Genomic DNA, 14354 nt, shown 5'->3' on the forward strand with positions numbered 1-14354 from the left:
TGAGATGGAGTCTCTCTCTGTAGCTGAGGCTGGAGTGCAGTGGTGCAATCTTGGCTCACTGCAACCTCTGCCTCCTGGGTTCAAGCAATTCTGTCTCAGCCTCTCGAGTAGCTGGGACTACAGGTGTGCACCACCACACCGGCCAATTTTTGTAATTTTAGTTGTGACAGGGTTTTACCATGTTGGTCAGGCTGGTCTCAAACTCCTGACCTCAGGTGTTCTATGCACCTTGGCCTCCGAAAGTGCTGGGATTACAGCCATGAGCCACTCCACCCAGCCAAAAATTATTAAATCTTGAGGCTCATGCAGGAGTAAACCACACTCAGACCCAATCTTCGATATCACTAAAAATTGGAAGGGATCACACTTTATGGTTTTGTTTTGTTTTGTTTTTGAGGTAGGGTCTTGCTTTCTTGCCCTGGCTAGAGTGCACTGGTATGATCACAGTTCACTGCAGCCTCAAACTCCGCGACTCAAACAATCCTCCCACTTCACTCTCCTGAGTAGTTGGTTCTACAGGCATACATCACCATGCTCGACTGCTGATAATAATTATTATTATTTTGTAGAGAGAGAGACCTTGCTGTGTTGCCTAGGCTGATCTCAAACTCCTGGGCTCAAGTGATTCTTCCACTGCAGCCTCCCAAAGTACTGGGATTACAGGCCTGCCCAGCCACTGTGGGGCTTTTTAAATCCAATAGCATAAAATGACTATAAGAGAGAAATTTCCCCTTGGCTGTCTTGTTTCACGAATTCATGGAAACTCCCATTAAACAGCCCTTCACAGAAAAGATATGCCAAGGAAAATTACTTGACAGCGCTCAAAGTGACATTTTAAAAAGTAGCTACTGCCTCCTCCGTCTTAAAAGAACTGACCTTTGAGCCATGAGAAATAAAACAGAAACATCTGATTTAATGATAATAATGCACTTTTGAAGATTCAAACATCAGAATTTCATGCATTGGACAGATATCTATTGAGTGACTGTTTGGTGAGCACACTGTCCCTGCCTGCTTCCAGAGTGTACCAGAAAGGTCAGAGATGGTTCATAAAGGCCTTCACATGTGCTGTCATATTTAACAATCAGAAAGGTACTTGAGGCAAAGAATCTGATCATCTTTGCTTTTCCTTCAGAGAACGGGCTCAGAGAGGTTTACTGACAATCTCAGAGCTGCTTGATTGGTGCTTAAAAGATCTGGGTTTAAAAAACTCGGACTTCTGTCTACTTTAAACTGTGGGCTGTCAGAAAGCCTGGGGTTGGAATTCCTGTCCCACCACTGCCACGTTATTTAACGTCTCCAAATTGGAGATTCTCAACGACAAAATGGGGGTGTGGTGGGGATTACAGTGCATATTTTATTTTTTTCAGACTTGCTCTGTCACCCAGGCTGGAATGCAGTGGTGCAATCATAGTTCACTGCAGCCTAAACCTTCCAGGCTCAAGAGATCCTCCTTCCTCAGCCTCCCTACTAGCTGGAACTACAGGCTAGACTGTGCCCTGCTGCTATTTATTTATTTATAGAGATAGGATCTCACCATGTTGCCCAGGCTGGCTACTTTAATTTTTTTTCCCTCCAAGGTAAGGTCTTAGTCTGGCACCAGGCTGGAGTACAATGGCACAATCTCAGCTCATTGCAACCTCTGCCTCCCAGGCTGAAGTGATCCTCTCACCTCATCCTTCTGAGTAGCTGGGATTACAGGTGCCCACCCCCACACCTGAATTTTTGTATTTTTTGTAGAGATGGGGTTTCACTCTGTTGGCCAGGTTGGTCTCAGACTTCTGAGCTCAGGCAATCCTCCCACCTTGGCCTCCAAAAGTACTGGGATTACAGCCGTGAGCCACCATACTTGGCCTTGGCTACTTTAGTTTTTTGTTTGTTTGTTTTTGTGAGATGGAGTTTTTTGCTCTGTCACCCAGGCTGGAATGCAGTGGCACAATCTCAGCTCACTGCAACCTCTACCTCCCAGGTTCAAGTGATTCTTCTGCCTCAGCCTCCTGAGTAGCTGGGACTATAGGTGCACGCCACACGCCCAGCTATTTTATGTGAGGCAGAGTTTTACTCTTGTTGCCCAGGCTGGAGTGCAGTGGCGAGACTTTGGCTCACTGCAACGTCCACCTCCTGGGTTCAAGGGATTCTCCTGCCTCAGCCTCCCAAGTAGCTGGGATTACAGTCACTGGGCACCGTGCCCAGCTAATTTTTTGTATTTTTAGTAGCGGTGGGATTTCACCATTTTAGGCTGGTCTGGAACTCCTGACTTTAGGTGACCCACTCGCCCTGGCCTCCCAAAGTGCTGAATTTACAGGCATGAGCCACCATGCCCTGCCGCTAATTTTTGTATTTTTAGTAGAGGTGGGGGGGTTCACTGTGTTGACTAGGCTGGTCTTGAACTTGAGACCTCAAGTGATCCACCCGCTTCAGCCTCACAAAGTGCTGGAATTACAGGCGCCAGCCACCACACCTGGCTGGCTAATTTTTAATAAAGGGTTGTTACAAGGAGTAGGTGAGAGAATGAAGTAAAATCGAGTGTTTGTTACAAAGTCCCCAATTGTTAATTTTGTAATTGTTCTTTTTTAAAAGCTACTAGCAAGTTCTTTAAACAATCAAATGGAACCCTTTGGAAGTACAATATTCACGCCCGTGGAATGAATACTACTTTTTACTTCCAGGCCAGCAAGTTAGATTCCGACAGCCTGCCCTGCATTCTCTTTCCAGGATGGGAAAGGGATGACTGACTTCAATTTTCCCCCTTCCCTTACTTCTCTGCTCCACATCATTGCTGTGCTAATAATGCAGGGACGATTTCCACTCCTTTTACAGCGTAGATGTTAAAAGCATGTGGGGAGCAGCTCATTCATCATTTTCTAAGAGCTTTACTCCTCACTTCTCCCGCCAGCTAAATGCAGGCTGTTCTTGACTCTCAGATTTAGGCCCATTGCAGGGTGAGGGCCAGGTTCAGGGGTTTCCAGAGTGAAAACCAGATGAGCTTGAGGTTGGGAGGAGGAAGAAGGAACCAAGAGGGTCTGAGATGCAGAGCTCTGAGATGCAGAGGGGCCTGGGAGCCTGCAGGGAAAGAACCCCCTCTTTATGTCCCCAAGGCCAAGTGCCCCTCTAGTAGGTTTCATGTTTGTTGCAAATAGTAGCAGCTAACGTCAAGCAGTGAACTGTGGTCATTTTACATGGATCAACTCAAGGACTGCTTACAGAAAGGCCAGGAAGTAGCTGATGCTCTTCCCATCTTACAGATAGGGAAACTGAGGCATGGGGAGGCAAAGTTACTTGCCCATGGCCAAACAGGTAGAAAGCAGCACTGACAGATTCGAACCCAGACATCTATTCTCACAGACCTGCCCTGGGCCTCAAGGCCAGTTTGGGCACATCCCTTTAATGTCTCCTCTCTGGAAGTGAATGGTGTCGTCAGAAAGGTTCCAGTGCCAGCACCAATCCATGACTGTCCCAGTGAGAGCTTGGGCAAATCCCTTTACCCCTGCGGGGACTCGGTTTTCTCACCTGCAACCACGGGGGTATTAAAGAACCCCCCACCGCATCCTCTCCACCCTGTTGCAAGAGGAGGGGTTGTAGACTAAGGGCCACTGCTAAGCACAGAGCCCAGCAGGGGTCTGCCCAACTTTAACCCTGTCTCCAGACCCTCTGGCCTGAAGCAGCAGAAACTCACGTGGGACTGGGGGCTTCCCCCTTCCGGGCCTGCCCCACGCAGACCGGGTCCCCTTTGCTCCCCGCAGAGCGACAGCGGCCCGTGGCTGCGTGAAGGGCCCCCTCCCCCGCGCCAGGCGCATAGGGAGGCCGCTAGGCACCATATTTAGTCAGGGGGAGCGGGCAGCCCCGGGCTGGTATGCGGCGCTGGGAATTCCTGCAGGAAGGAGCCCGCGCCTGCCCTTTTTGGGTTGTCTCCCGCCCGCCGCTCCTGCCTCGCCCGGGGAGGGGGACCGGCCCTGCCCGGCCCGGCCCGGGAACCTCGGAGGAGCCGGTGCTGCGCGGGGAGCAGAGCGCCCTGGCTGCCCGCGGGTCCCCGGCCTGGCGCGGGGCCAGCCCACCGCCTCGACTTCCTTTTATGGCCTGTGTGTGCGTGCGTGGACAGGAGGGGAGAGGGACGGGGAGAAGACGGAGAGCCTGAGAAACAGAGAGAGGGAGAGAGAGAGCGCGCAGAGATAGGAGTGAGACTTGCGGGAGGGATGGAGAGCAAGAGACAGAGACCAGAGACAGTGAGACGCGAGGGAGAGACAGAGACATCGACAGATCTAGAGACAGCGAGAGGGACGAGACAAAAGATAGAGCGGGAGACAGCAATGATCAGAGAGACATGCGGAGACAGTGGCAGAGACAGAGCGAGAGAGGCGGTGATGGGGAGACGGTGTCAGTCACACGAGAGAGACACACAGACTGGGACCAACCCGGGGCAGAGGAGAGTGGCGCTGAGATGGAGAGACGGGGGCAGAGGACTGTGCACTTTAGGCGAGGAATCCTTGGGGAGGGGCAGCAGTTGAAGGGAACGTGCAGGCTTTGGGGGCGCATCCACTTTCTCCTTGGATCTTGACATTTGCACCTTGCAAATTACGTAATTACCACCGACACCGCCTTCCCCCATTTTCCAGCTGCGAACACCGAGGCTCAGAGAAGTGAAGTGACTTGCCCAAGGTCATGCAGCTATTGAATGTCACACAGGGGAGGGGGGCAGCTGAAATAACCACAGTGGGCTTATTTTTAATTTTTATTTGTATTTGGGTCATGGTGGTGTGGGTAGAGGTGGAGATGGCAAGTTGGGAAAAGTAAAAACTTCCCCTTCCTGCACCATTCCCAGCAAGGGTGGGGGCCTCCTGTCTTGCACTTCGCAAAGTTCAAGAAATCCCCTTTCCCTACCCTTCACGCAGCACAGCCGGCCCTCTTTCCAGACAGTGCGATGCCAATAAAATGGGAAGTGGGGTGGGAGGTGTCAAGTCAAATCCACCACAGCCCTGGCTCAGAGAGGAAGAGGTTAAAGCCTGTGCGGCTGGAACCGACTCAGGGAAGACATTCTCAAGCATCCCGCAGAGACGCTGCCTGCTCGACCCTCCGGAGTCTCTGCGACCGCCCCGGGGCCGGGAGTGAGACTCCTATCCCTGTGCGCACCTGTTCTGTGCGCCCTTGTCCTGAGCACTCCAACCCCCTGTGCTCCCGCCGGGTGTGCCCTGCAGGGGGCGCGACGAGGGGCCGCGAGGGACCCTCCCCGACTCCACCCCTTCGGTCTCCTCCCCTTTCCCACCCGTGGGCAGCTCCAGGTCTATAAAGAGAGGCGTCCGAGACGCGCAGGGAGATTTGGCCGCCCCGGCCTGGGAGGTGCGTCGGTTCCGAGCTCGCCATCCGGTTCCTCTCCACTAGCTCCCAGTTGAGATCTGTAAGTAGTAGTGGTCCTTCTGGGGGTAGATTGGGTGTGGGGGGGGCTAAAAGTCCTATAGGGTATTCTACAGGGGTTGGGGTGCGCTTAGGATTCCCTGTTGTCAACCTTGCAAGGACCCTGGTAGAGGCAGAATTGTGATTTGGGATTCTCTCTGCCCTATCATCCTAGATTACCCTAGACTTTCCCCAAACAGTATTTCTCAAGGTTGCCAGTGAGAAGTACCATTTTGGTGGTGCTTACTAACAATACCAGTGCCTGGACCCAATTCCAGTTCCCAACTCTAGAATCCCCAGAAAAACTCCCCTTAAAAAAAAAAATCAGCAGTCCTGGGTGATTCTTGTTTTGAGGCTAATCTAGGAGATAGGCTCCCTTGGAAATCTCAGGGCTCCAGTGTAGACAATCAGGCATCCCACTTTTATTTTAGGCACCAAAGAAAGCGCAGCTGAACTTCACTTCAAGTCACTTGCTATCACAGACGGGCGAAGTGAGGCTCCTAGTGGATTTGACCTGCGCAGTTGTGTTGATAATGCGTTGAATCCGTTAAAAACACAAGGGTATAGGCTTAGCAGAAGGGTTTTTCATCAGTTTAGGAGAGGTAAATGTTGAGAACCCCTGGGAGATAAGGCTGGTTATGATCCAGTTTATTACAGCCTACTTTTTAAATCTTCTCCAAATTAAAAAAAAAAACAAACAAAAAAAAACCTGACCCAGGTTGACCCCAAGGGCCCTCAATACCCAGGTGGGCTCCAAAGTCTCCATTTGCTTCTATGATCTGCAGGTGCATTAGATAAGATTACAATGGAATTTCCCACAGAGCCACCTGTGTCCATGCCGCTCTCGTGCCCAACCAGGTGGCTGAAACAAGAGAAAGTGTGGCTACTGCCTGTTGTAAGTTTTCTCCCAGCACAGGGTCTGGTAGGGATTTTGCCACTTGAGAAAAGGTACCATTCAAAACCATGCTTGTCAAGAAGTAAAAGAAAATATTTAGAAACCCAAGACCGGGAGTATTTAGTTGCAGTAAGAAGAACTGAGAGATGAAGTTGTGAACTCCAGGGCTGGAGAAAAGAAGGCAGGCTGTTAGTAAACTGCTTTGCATCGTTTTTTTGTTTTTGTTTCTTTGGTTTACTTAACGATACTACTTTAGGCTTGTTTAGAGAGGGAACTCGAAGACGCTGAACTGAAAGTCATTAGGTAGCAGGTGTGAAATAAGATAGGGAATTTTGTTGGAAAATTGATGTTTTCCCATTGAGATAGCTACCGTTGATGGAACAGTTCAGTGCCACACACTGTTGCAACATTTAATTTATCTCATTTGATCCTTGCAGCAACTTCATGAGAAAGGCATTCTGAAGCCTGTTTAGTACACAAGGCAGCTGAGGCTCAGGGAGGTAAAGTGTCATGCAGCCAGTAAGTGGCAGAACCCATTCCCGGGTCTGTTTGAGTCCACGTTCATACCCTTGACCCCACCATCTTTTTTTTTTTTTTTTTTACCACGGACACAAACTTGTTGGGGTCAGGTTTCTGTTAAGACTAAATGCTTCCAACAAAGTAAATGTTTATCATCTCCTTTGAAGAAAACATAAACTGACCTTTTGCACATTTAAAATAAAAGGCACTGTTTGTCCCCTGGTCAGGGGGTGGGTGATCTAGTTGAAACCAGTGACCGCAGATGGGCTGCCATCCCGAGAGTCCAGAACGTGAACTAGCTGGGCCTTTTTCAAGAAGCCACCGGGCTTGCCATGTTTTTTATTATCATGTCTGAAATAGATGTGTTATTCCGTACAAGGTATTTGCTATGGATTTGTTATCATTACTTTTTTGTGGGAGGGCTGAGATTGAGGCAAACATGCCCATTTATGGAAGCGTTTTCCATGAGGCCATCCCGGCCCCCTCGTCAGTTACCCAACCTTGCACTGCAGCCCTGTTGGTCCCTGGGGACTTCTCTACCGTGTCCCTCGCCCATTCAAGAACTAGTGGAGAAGCCCCAAGAAGAAGACATTTGGGAGAAAAGTGGGATCCTTTTTTCCTACCCCCCTCTTATTCAGAAGTTTGACTTTTTGGGTTGGGGGGTGGGGAGAATTGTCTCCTTTCCACGGTGCTTCAATCCAAACAGGTGGGTTTTATGTTCTAGGCACAAGCATGTAATTCCAAAAGTAGATACATAGTAGATTTTTCTTGAAGGCCAAGTTCAATTTTCAATCCACTAGAATCATAGGAGGTCATAAGCAAATTTAGAAATCATCTACGTCGCCTCCCCAAACCTCACTTTCTCATCTAGGAAATGGGGCTCATGAGAATAACAAATGTTGGTTGGGCATTTTTGCCTGGCAGGATGCTAAGCCCTTGGTGGATATTGTAAGTCTTCATAACAAACATTTAGAGTAGACACTGTTATTATAACTGGCTTTATTTTACAAATGTGGAGTTTGAATAACTTGCTTAGGATAGCTCAGCCAACCAGTGAGGAAAACTAGACTCTATACATCTCCAGTTTTTTTAACTCCAGAGTTTAACAGATGACCCCATGGGAGAATTTGATGAGCTGGCGTGTATGGACGTTTAGCACCGTGCCTGGCCCCTGGTAAACTTCAGTAGGTGGTTATTTATAGCAAATACCACCAGAGGGTTCAAGATGTTCACTCGGTATGGCACAGCTAGTTTTTGGCAGAACTGGGAAGCCTAAATTGTGTGCCCTTTAAAGGAGAAATTTTACTTAATTTTCTTCCCTGTGATCTCTTCTCATCAACCCCATTTCCATTTGGGCTGAAAGTGTTGATTATAATCTTAATCCATTAAACCACAGTTCCTTACCTGGATTGAGAAGATTACAAACTCCAGTTATATTTGTTTAGTTTTTTTATTTTTATTTATTTATTTTGAGATGGAATCTTGCTCTGTCACCCAGGCTGGAGTGCAGTGGTGCGATCTTGGCTCACTGCAACCTCCACCTCCTGGATTCAAGCAATTCTTGGGCCTCAGCCTCCTGAGTAGTTGGGATTACAGGCACCCACCACCATGACTGGCTAATTTTTGTAGTTTTAGTAGAGATGGGGTTTCACCATGTTGGCCAGGCTGGTCTTGAACTCCTGACTTCAAATCATCCACCTTCCTTGGTCTCCCAAAGTGCTGGGATTACAGGCATGAGCCAGATGCCTGGCTTATTTAGGGTCTTGCTGGCATACTTTAAGGGGTGCACTTTTTGCTTTCTATGTCTTCTCCCTCCACCCCTAACCTTTCAGCATTTAACCCTGGCCACACAGTGGAGGAAAGATTGAGTTTAGAGAAAGCCAGGCAAGAATATGAAGGAAACCTTGTATGTGATCTGAGGACAGACGAAGAAGTGCTCACAGTGGCTGAAAGGGGGGCTCAGAATCTGTGACTTGTATCAGGGTTTCAGGGGTTCAGGAGGAACAACTCCCATCAGAGTTGCTAGAAAAGAGCTGTAGAGGTCAGGTATGGCAAGTCACACTGGTAATCCTGGCATTTCGGGAGGCTAAGGTGGGAGGATGCCTTGAAGTCAGGAGTTTGAGACCAGACTGGGAAACACAGCAAGGTACCCTCTCTACAAAAAAATTTTTAAAAATTAGCTGGGCATGGTGGCATGCACTTGTAGTCCCAGTTATTCAGGAGGCCGAGGCAGGAGGATCACTTGAGCCCAGGAGGTCAAGGCTGCGGTGGGTCATGATTGTATCACTGCACTCCAGCCTGGGCAACAGAGTAAGACTCTGTCTCAAAATAAAAAAAAATAGTGAGGGGCATAGAAATTTACTGTACTAGGCTGAAAAATACAAGGCCCAGAGAGGGCAAGCAGTTGACTTGCCGAGAGTCACCCAGCGAGTTTTGGGCAAAGCTGAGACTTGTAACCTGAAGTCCTAAGGTCTTCCACAGGCTAACAAATAGCTTGTTTGTGTTCAAAGGATGAAGCAGAGAGTTGTTGGTCAGGACAGGACTGTGAATAGGGCTGGCACATTCAGGTGTTTCAAACATCACTAATGCCATCTGTGAGTCAATTAGGTCTCAAACAGATCTGGATTATAATCCTGGCTCCAACTGGTACAAGTGAGGGCCTTGCATTTACCTTTTAAGACCTTGATAGTTTTAGCAAGAAAGTGGAAATAATAGATAATGCCACTCTTTCAGCTGTGGACTTTTTGTCTAATTATGTGAATTTATCTGTAGGACAAATTCCCAGCAATTCCATTGCCAAGTTAAAGGGCATGCATATCTCAAATTAATAGATACTGCAAATGACTGTCTAAAGATATTGCAGGCCAGGTGCGGTGGCCCATGCCTATAATCTCAGCACTTCGGGAGGCTGAGGCAGGTGGATCACCTGAGATCAGCAGTTCGAGACCAGCCTGGCCAACATGGTCTCTACTAAACCCTGTCTCTACTAAAAATACAAAAATTAGCTGGCATGGTGGTGGGCACCTATAATCCCAGCTGCTCAGGAGACTGAGGCATGAGAATCTCTTGAACCCAGGAGGCTGAGGTTGCAGTGAGCCGATATCACACCACTACACTCCAGCCTGGGCAACAAAGTGAGACTCTGTCTCAAAATAAATAAATAAATAAAGGCATTGCAAATTGTAACTTGTTGCAGTCACATATGACAGCAGTCCCCAACCTCTTGGCACCAAGGACTGATTTTGTAGAAGAAATTTTTTTTTCCAAGCCCGTGGGGTAGAGTGCAGAGGTTGGTGTTGGGGTGAAACTGTCCCACCTCAGATCATCAGGCATTAGTTAGATCTCACAGGGAGAATCTGCAAAAGCTAGCCCCCTCACGTGCCGTTCACAACAGGGTTCAGGCTCCCATGAGAATCTAACGCTGCAGCTTATCTGACAGGAGGCGGAGCTCAGGCGGTGACACTCCCCCACCTACTGCTCCCCCCTGCTCTTGGCCTGGTTCCTAACAGGGCATGGATGGGTACTGCAGCCCTAGGGTTGTGGACCCATGACATATGAGAGTATCCATTTATTTTAAGCTGTGGTGTGCCAGAATTGTAAAACACAAAACACAGTGGGGCTTTTAGGGCTGGAAATGATCAGTCCTAGCTCACTTCCAGAAGCATCCTTCACAGGGGTACTGTAACTCTTAGCAACCAGGTTCTCTTGGTTGGGAGGAGAAAATAAATAGTGTTATACATTAAGAGAACTTCTTTCTGAAGTTACTTGAAACCATTGGTATTCAAATGATTAAGCAGATGTCACAAGGCAATAAGAAAGTGACAGGTTCACCACTCACTTTTTTTTTCTTTTTTTTTGAGACGGAGTTTCACTCTCGTTGCCCAGGCTGGAGTGCAGTGGTGTGATCTTGGCTCACCACAACTGCTGCCTCCCAGGTTCAAGCGATTCTCCTGCCTTGGCCTCTCCATTAGTCAGGATTACACACATGTACCACCACATCCAGCTAATTTTTTACATTTTTAGTAGAGATGGGGTTTCTCCATGTTGGTCAGGCTGGTCTGGAACTCCCGACCTCAGGTGATCTGCCCACCTCCGCCTGCCAAAGTGCTGGGATTACAGGCATGAGCCACTGCGCCCGGCCCACCTATACTTTTTATTCTGTTAAAGTGAGGCAAGGCTTTCTTGGGAACAAGCCCTTGGGAGGTCAGGGGATGTGGATGGTGTGAGGAGGGTGGAACTGGTGCAGTAGGGTCAAGGGCAAGAAAGGGACTTTCTGCTGAGAGTAAACTGCGTGTCCATTTACTCTTAGCAGAATATTAGAGTTAGATTCTGGATTGTACTCCTGGCTCTGAATTTTATAAGCTGGGGCCTTGCATTTACCTTCTAGGACCTCAGTTGTCTTAGCAGGAAAATAGCAATAGCAGATAATGCCACCTTACAGAGCGCTTACAAGACATAGTGAGATGGTCTCTGTAGGAAGCTGTCTGGCCTGATACCTGATGAGTACAAGAGGCCCAATAAATACAGTGGTTGTTATTAGTAATAGATCTCAACTGCCTTTTTGGGACAATTGGGGACCTGCCAAGCAGGTGCATTTAGGCTACCCTGTCCCTCTCCCTGAGACACATTTAACACCTCCCCACACCTGGACCAGGCATTGAATGAGGATTTCCACTGCAGAGGTCCTTCCAGCTGGTGAATTGTGTTGCAGATCAGGTTCGGAGAACTTCTGTTTTGCCTGCATGGCATTCATTCATTCATTCATTTGAAATAGAGAAGGGATCTCACTGTGCTCCCCAGGTTAATCTAGAACCCCTAATTCAAGCAATCCTCTTGGCTTGGCCTCCCAAAGTGCTTGGATTACAGGTGTGAGCCACTGTGCCCAGCCCTTCATGGCATTTAGAATATGAGCAATAATTTTTCTTTTTTTCGTCACCCAGGCTAGAGTGCAGTGGCGCGATCTCTGCTCACTGCAACCTTTACCATCCAGGCTCAAGTGATCTTCCCACCTCAGTCTCCCAAGTAGCTGAAACTACAGGCATATGAAGTCATGCCTGGCTAATTTTTGTAGTTTTTGTAGAGACAGGGTTTCACCATGTTCCCCAGGCTGGTCTTGAACTCCTGAGCTCAAGCAATCTGCCTGCCTCGGCCTCCCAAAGTGCTGGAATTACAGGCATGAGCCACAATGCTGAACCCTGTGTGGCACTTAGAGTATGAGCAGTACTCTAACATCTGGTCTCTGTCACTCTGTACTGCTTACCTGATATCCAGAAACATTTGGGTTGGTGTCTCTGGTCCAAAATCTGGAGCCAATGGCTTGGCAGTAAAATCCTGAGGGAAGCTGCTGACCAGGTGAGGTGACGTGCAAATCCTGTACTCTCTGGGCTCTGGGATATTCAATTTACTTTTTATTTATTTATTTGTTTATTTTCGAGTTGCAGTTTTGCTCTTGTCATGCAGGTTGGAGTGCAGTGGTGCGATCTCAGCTCACTATAACCTCCACCTCCTGGGTTCAAGCGATTCTTCTTCCTCAGCCTCCCAAGTAGCTGGGATGACAGGCGCCCACCACCACGCCCGGCTGATTTTTGTATTTTTAGTAGAGATGGGGTTTCCTCATGTTGGCCAGTCTGGTCTTGAACTCCTGACCTCAGGTGATCCGCCTGCCTCAGCCTTCCAAAGTTCTGGGATTACAGGTGTGAGCCTGGCCTAATTTATTTTTTATTTATGCGGAAGCAGACAGGGCAAGACTGTTTGCCCCTGAGTTCCTCTGGGAAAAATGAAACTGAAGGCAAAACAAATGGAAGCAGCCTGACATTCTCTTTTGCTCCAATTTCAGCCATTTGACAGGGAGTCACAGACAGGTTCTATAAAATGGTAGAGCCAGACCAGCCCACCATTGATTTCTTTTCCCTAAATGAAATACACAGGGTCCAGAGAAGGTGAGTGACTTGTCCAGAGTCACCCAGGAAGTTTGGGGCAGAGCTGAGACTTGACACGACATCCTAAGGTCTTCCAGAGGCTAATGAAGAGCTTGTTCTCAAAAAATGAAGCAGTCTGGGTGCAGTGCCTCACGCCTGTAATCCCAGCACTTGGGGAGGCTGAGGCAGGCAGATCGCTTGAGCTCAGGAGTTTGAGACCAGCCTGGCCAACAAAGTGACATCCCTGTCTCTACCAAAAATACAAGAATTAAAGCATTAGCTGGCTATGGTGGTATGTGCCTGTGATCCCAGCTACTTGGGGGACTGAGGTGGGAAGACAGCTTGAGCCTGGGAGGCAGAGGTTGCAGTGAGCCCATATCGATCGTGCCACTTCACTCTAGCCTGGGTGACAAAGCTAAACCCTGTCTCAGAAAAAAAAGAATGACGTAGTTGTTGGTCAGGACAGGACTGTGAACAGGGCTGACACACTCAGATGTGTCAACCATCACTAACGCCAAAGGTGACAGAGTCATTTGTTTTCATCAAAACATTTGAGAAAGTTGGACGAAGTCACTCATGCCTGTCATCCTACAGCTTTGGGAGGCCAAGGCAGGAGGATCATTTGAGGCCAGGAGCTTGAGACCACCCTGGGCAATATAGCGAGACCTCCATCTCCACAAAAAATAAAATTAGCCAGGCATGGTGGCCCACACCTGAGGTGGCAGGATCCCTTGAGCCCATGAATTTGAGTCTGCAGTGAGCTATGATTGTACCACTGCACTCCACCCTGGGCGTATAAAGTGAGAGCCTTCCCTACACCAAAAAAAATGGAGAGCAGCCCTTAATGAGTCAACTGTACCTCGTGGTCAGCAGTTCTGGGTAATCATTTCAGAGATGTTTTTTCAGCCATTGGAGCTGGTGCAGGGCCTTGAACATGGACAATGGGAGGGAGGGAGGCTTGGGAAGGTGCACCAGGGTGGGTGGAGAGTGTCCGTGTCCCTGGGGTTGGGCCACCTGGTGGTCTGTCTCTGGTCTGATGTGTTCACATTGCCCCCGTCTGACCTTCAGCAGTCGGCATTCCAAGTTGAGTTTGACTAAGTGACGGCTGCATTCAGCTTTAACTGCCTTTCCCAAAACAGCCTTGTTTTTATTCTAACGCTGTGGCTCTGAACTGGGCACAGTTTTGCCACCCCGGGGGACATCTAGCAGTGTCTGGAGACATTTTTGATTGTGATGAGTGGGGGAAGGGGTGCTACTTGCATTAAGTGGGTAGAAACCAGGGATGCTGGAGAACACCCCGCAATGCACAGAACCGCCCCCTCACAACGCAGAATGACGCAGTGCAAGAGTTCACAGTGCAGAGGTTGTGGCCAGGTGTGGTGGCTTATGCCTGTAATCCCAGCACTTTGGGAGGCCGAGGTGGGAGGATCGCTTGAGGCCAGGAGTTCAAGACCAGCTTGGCCAAAATAGTGAAACTCCATCTCTACTAACAGTACAAAAATTAGCCAGGCCTGGTAATGCACTCCTGTGGTCCCAGCTACTCAGGAGGCTGAGGCACAATAAATACTTGCAATCAGGAGGTGGAGGTTGCAGTGAGCTGAGATCACGCCACTGCATCCAGCCTGGGTGACAGA

At 48.8% G+C, this 14354-nt stretch overlaps 1 protein-coding gene across 4 annotated transcripts in view; it reads left to right on the forward strand.

Annotated features, from left to right (window-relative positions):
• The first annotated feature begins 5291 nt into the window (after nucleotides 1-5291).
• MYH11 (myosin heavy chain 11) overlaps nucleotides 5292-14354 on the forward strand; it is a 156350-nt gene continuing 147287 nt past the window's right edge. For 3 of the 4 annotated variants that reach the window (XM_017533167.2, XM_017533185.2, XM_017533189.2), the window contains exon 1: nucleotides 5292-5392. The gene's annotated coding sequence lies outside the window, so the exon portion shown is untranslated. The remainder of the gene's footprint in view (nucleotides 5393-14354) is intronic. The other variant, XM_017533177.2, reaches the window with a different exon arrangement.

This window comes from Cebus imitator, unplaced genomic scaffold, assembly GCF_001604975.1.
Source record: "Cebus imitator isolate Cc_AM_T3 unplaced genomic scaffold, Cebus_imitator-1.0 Scaffold4, whole genome shotgun sequence".
In the NCBI taxonomy this organism is placed as follows: Eukaryota; Metazoa; Chordata; class Mammalia; order Primates; family Cebidae; genus Cebus; species Cebus imitator.